This window comes from Pinus tabuliformis, chromosome 7 (genome assembly GCF_031772625.1).
Source record: "Pinus tabuliformis cultivar Carrire ecotype Pingquan chromosome 7, CPIR1, whole genome shotgun sequence".
NCBI lineage: Eukaryota > Viridiplantae > Streptophyta > Pinopsida > Pinales > Pinaceae > Pinus > Pinus tabuliformis.
The window spans coordinates 2,002,374,416-2,002,380,276 of NC_142293.1; the positions used below are offsets into that span (position 1 = coordinate 2,002,374,416).

Below are 5,861 nucleotides of genomic sequence, written 5' to 3' on the forward strand. Positions count from 1 at the left end.
TTTTGCCAGGTCTGAGTGGTTTTTTAGGTGGAACTTCTAGGGAATGATGTAATCAGTTGACCATGATATTTTAGGGTATGGAACAACACTTTTAGGGGTTAAAGAGCCCTAGTCTATCGACATAATAAGTTTGGAGTTTCAATGCCCAAATATGTCTATAACAGTTGGACTCATGGCCTTAGAAAGGAATTACTTGAAGATTTATAGATGTTCATTCAGTGTTTTTTGTCATCCTTACTTACATCTCTTCCAATCTTTTCAACTTAAAGAATACTTGACATGTCAAATAAATGAAAAGCTCCTCCTTTGCCAGAGGGTCCAATAGATCTTTTCATTGGGGTCCTTTCTGCAAGTAATCACTTTGTAGAGCACATGGCTGTGAGGAAGACATGGATATTTTTGAGCCAACATTTGTGAGCCAAGCTATCTTCATTCGTCTTAACATTCGTCCTAACATTATCTTCATGATCATTCCCTAAGTTTATAATATTTTTCAAATAGATTGTTTTATAGGAGGGTCATGGTCCCTAATGTACTAGCAAGGGTGGCAAAGATTGTTCCAATTTTTTGTACTGTATATATGTTATATGAAAAGGAAAACTCTCTTCAATGAAATCAACTGCTTCTTTAGAGTCAAGAAGTGCCAAAAATGAAATTATCTCGAGGACTTGCAATTTTCAAAAAGAGGCAGAACCTCTAGTTGTGAAATCAACCACACTTCTTGATTTTGAGAATATCAAGAGTAAAATGGGAATCAAGATGACTAGTGAGGACAGTGATGAGCGATCTCCATCATTTGATAATTATTTAGGCACATCCTCACTGCCAAGCACGTCTATAAAGTCACAGCTTGAAAATGAGCTAGAAAAGTTGGAGTTTGAACTGAAACGGCTTCGTGAGATGTACAGCCAAGCATGTGAAGAAATAGTCAGCACACAAAATGCCAGAGAGATTGCACATTCAGAGAATGGAAGAGCTAAAGAAAGTGGAAGCAACAAAGGAAAGAGAGGAATTTGTAGGCGTAATAGATGCAAAAGAGAAAGCAAGGCATGATGTAGACATGAAGGAGCTCCAAAATTTCTGTTCCCAAGATGCAATAGCCAGACAGGGTTAGATACCCCCAATTGGGATACAAAACTTTCCCTGGCTTCAAAGGAAGATGGCTCATTATCTTTTGTCGATCCAAGTTTTAGCTTTGGAAGAAATACATTTTCTAGTGGTCCGTGTGGAACTTATTTCTTAAGTAAATTATTTTATTGTTTGTTGAAGCCTAGGTTTATTTCATTTCAAGAGATTCAAAGACACACCCACAAATGACATCTTGTTAGACACTTTAGTTCAAAAGGAAATGGCCGAAATAGCAATGAGGAGAAACATGTTCCTGTAAACAATGGCGGGGAACCAGATAAAAATAAGAGAGAGGTTACTGCTAATTCTGTTGGCAAAACACAAATCGAGAAATATGAATTGACTAGTCCTGGATCAAATGATCATGCTCGTTTGGGGAACAAGATCAGCAAGAATGGCTTCAGAACGAGAGACTCTTTTTTCAAACCAAGAAACGAGAGTCACCCTTTCTATCCAAGAAGTCAAGGTTTCGGAAGGAAATTTTGTGCAGATTGGTGCCCTTGGAAGAATATCAATGTGTCATGAGAAATGTTTCCCTACTTCTTGGAGGGACATATTAAAGATACTTTAAAGGAATGTGCAATGGCCCATTTGAAACATCACAAATTTGCTACTCATTATGGTTCACGTTTGAGTTCTTCAAGCTGCAGGATCCTATTACAGAGCATACCAGGAACAGAGCTATATTGAGAGAGATTAGTGAAGGCCCTTGCACATCATTTACAAGTGCCATTGTTAATTCTTGGCAGTAGTGTCCTTGTGCCCCATGATTTTGGTGAAGAAGGTGCATCAGAAGCTGAGACTGATGATGAAAATGAAACTGGTGAAACTAGGGAAGAATGTTCATCAGACTCAGAGGTAGATGGTGAGAATGATGCAAGCAATGAAGAAGACTGGGCAAGCAGTGAAGCGAAAGAAGATGGTAGCGATATAAATGACAATGATCCAAAATCTATTGCCATAGCTCTAAGGAAACTTGTTCCTTATGGATTGGAATGTTTTGAAAAGAGAGTTTCAGGTGAGGATTGTGAAGATGAAAAATGTTCTTCAAAACAAAATGACAATACAGAGTCATCGCAACAATCAAAATGTGCTTTCAAGAAAGGTGATTGAATAAAATATGTTGGAGTGCATAAACATGGCACAGAGAAGAATAGGGTAATTTTGGGGAAGATACCTATGCGGCTTGGTCCAACCAATGCTTACACTTACATCAATGGAAGGTCTTTGAGTAGAAGAAAACATCAATATGTGTCAGCACCCCAATGAGCTTCTGTTGCAATATTTGTTTAAGATAGAGTGTAAAATCATGTTTGGAATCATCAATGAAAGGATAAATTTCCAAGTCTCTCCTGGACAACCATGTGGTCCATATTCGAGTGAAGGAGAAGCTATAGCATTGACAAGAAACAGTCAAGAGACTAATGAACAGGTAAATTAAAAAAGAAAAGATTTGTTGGGGGATTCTGCAAGACTCTTTGGAAGAGAGACTTGAGAAGGAAATTTTAGCTACAGAGGCTAATAAAACTGAAGCCGAAGCTGAAGAAGGAGATGGAATCCAAGGATGAGAGTCGAAGGCTGAACTCAGTTTCCCTGCATCCATAACACACAAAAAATCGAGTCAAGCTAACCAAAGGAGGTAGCGTTGCGCGTAGCTCTGTGGTGTTGCGCTTCTAGAAGTGTGGCACTGTAGTTAGAGCCAAGCGATGCACGTAGGGAAATTCTAAAAAAAAAAGTTTTGCAGCTACCTATCATTGAGCAGAAGGCCCTTACCTGACCAAAAAAACAACCAGATTCCTTGGTACACGAGGAAATCGATGTTGCTACATTTGCTGATTGGGGTTAAAATACAATAACCGGTTGTTTCCTTCAACATGGATGGAGAGGTATTCAATGACCAGGGAACCACTGTCTATGATCGTCAAATCCGTGTCTGGGGTGTTGATGCACAAAGTAGATTAAGAAAATCTCGTGTTTCGGTCATTCGAATGACTGGAGTGGTTACAAAGCTATGTAAGAAACTATTTTTGGAAGTTATTGGTAATTTGATGTTGATGGATGATAGTCCAGTTACAACAGAAACTTCATCAGCAAATTTTTTTTATTCTTGATGAGGTATCCAATCATAAGGGAAAATCGACTGCTGAAGTCTGCCGGGAATCATTAAGAGATTTCAATTCTATGGTTCATGTCTCTGTTGAAAAAGGTAGTGTGAAAGATCTATCTGCTAATTATCTCAACAATTTTGATGTTGTTATTCTTGGGCGCACCTCAGTTATTGTGAAATAGCAGGTTAATGAGACATGCCGCAAAAGGCCACAAATAATTGCATTTTATTCAATAGATTGTAGAGGTAGTTGTGGAGAAATATTTGTTGAATTGTAAAACCACATATACACTCAGGAAAACAGGAAGACGTTGTTGCTTCTCAAATTTGCTTTCCAAGCTTAGAGGAGTCTGTGTTAGTTCGCTGGAGCTTCCTAGAAAGACAACTAAGCTCTATTGTGCTCTAAAAATTATAGAAGAGTTTGAGCAAGCTGAGGGTCGACAACCAGGTCATGTCTCATATGTAGATTTGGAATCTATGCTGAGCCTCCAGAAGAAAACATCAAGGCAATGTCATGTAATGATTTGTGTCATCATTATATGCAAAGAGCACGGTAATGGTATTGAAAAGGCATGTGGTTGCATTCAAGCAGTGTAGACCTCTATAGTAGATAAGCTTAGCAGCAGGTGGTCACCAGTACAAATGGTAGTCAGAGAGCATCCAAGAAGGGAGAAGAAAAGTAGGTCGATCTAACAACTCCAAAATTCATGCAGGCAGGTGCAAGGTGGCAGTCAAAGGGTAGATTTTGTGGGATTCCACCCTTAAAGGAAGCAGATCTTGACCAAAATTCACTAATTTTGGTTTTCAAAACAACTCTATTTGCCATAGTTCACAAGAGTTTTATTGAATATTGTTTAGTTTTAATATTGTTTTATGATAGGATTTTATTATTAATTGTATTTTTTATTTTATTTTTTATTTCCTATGTTGAGGAAATTTAAAATGATTTTGTAATATTATAAATAGGATTATTTTTAAGATGTAGAGGTTCGATTTTGGTAGCAGAGAGGCTAATTGGCACTATGTAAAATTTCATGAATATCATTTTAATAAAAGCAGTTTTCTGCCCTTTGGACCTGGGATCCATCATGGTGTTGATGTTTAGTATTTTTTTTTGTAATTCACTTACATATTTAGTTTTTTCTGCCTTTTTACAGCATTATCTAAGAGATATGTTAGGAATTCATCTATAACAATGCTCCTTTCATGATGATTTTGTTGTTAGATGTAATGGTTGTCTTTGCAGAATTCATACTTTGCTAGATGCTCTATTGAGAAACCTCATGTTTCTCATTCATCTAAAGCTGCTACTGCAGATCCATCCCCTGTTTGATGCCTGCGGGGCAGTGGGCTTTCTCCCCTATTATTCTCACATTGGCAATCTTTTATCTGGCCGAACATGGCACTTAATTTACCCCAAGGTTGCCGGCAGAAACTGGCATCGACTCCGTAGCCCAATCACCCTTTCTCTTATTGTTTTGACCCAAAAACTTTCAAACAAAATCCCCGCACTCCAAAGCTAGCCTAAGATTTCATTTATTGTAGCCACGTTGTGTTGGCAAATAGACAGCCCTCTCTAGTCTGGCAGGGCTAGATGCCAGATCAAAAGCTTGGTCTGTGGTTACCTCGGAATTGCCTTTTCTCAGCCTTGAAGTTAATTCTGAGTGATAACAAATACAATGCAGTAAAATCGGAACATGAATGTAACTCGTACAAAAAATGAAAATATAATTATCTACAAAAAGAAAAATAAAATATAATTCTTAATTTTAATTCGCTGATAGGCGTATATATGTGAACTTAGGTAGAAAGAGATTTGTTGACTTTTGTTTTTATTGATAATGGATGGCCTAATTCAATGAAGAGCGAACATGTGAAGCATATTGTTCATATGAGTGTTTAATCAATGATTCGGTGAAGGGGAGATGGAAGGAGGAGACACGTGGTAGGATTGACTTTGGAAGTGTTGTGGGACAACAACATCATTATTACATGTTATAGTGAAATGAATCTTGATATAAATGATTGTTGATTTACATTAATGTTGATTTAAATGAATCTTTATTTAATGAAACAAATGAAGAATAAATAATGATTTTTTCAAAAAATAAGTTCATATAAAATAAAATGAAAGGAAATAAACATTTTTAAAGTAACAAATTCATTTACTATAGTCTCATTTTAATATATTAAAATTTTAAAAAATATAACACGTGAAACAATATTGATGGAATTTTAAATCTATAAGGCATTTTAAGAAATTAAATTGATTTAAAATGAAATGAAAAGACATAAGCATTTTATAAATTCATAATAGGCAATGACTTTTTCAAAATTAAATTTATATAAAATAAAATGAAAGGAAATAAACATTCATAAATTCATTTACTATAATCTCATTTGAATATATGAAATTTTTAAAAAATATAGCCTGTAAAACATTATTGATGAAAGTTTAAATCTATATAAGTTATTGCATTTAATTAAATTGATATAAAATTAAAATAAATAAAATAAGTATTTTATAAATTCATAATTCATTTACTCTTTGCATTTCATTTCAATATATTATTTTTTTTTTAAATATAACACCTGAAACATTACTTCTAGAAAATAAACTGATATA

The 5,861-nt window shown here is 35.5% G+C and overlaps 1 pseudogene; it reads left to right on the forward strand.

The window, feature by feature from the left end:
- The first annotated feature begins 3,002 nt into the window (after positions 1-3,002).
- LOC149256506 (SUMO-activating enzyme subunit 1B-1 pseudogene) lies at positions 3,003-3,832 on the forward strand (annotated as a pseudogene).
- Positions 3,833-5,861: the final 2,029 nt, after the last annotated feature.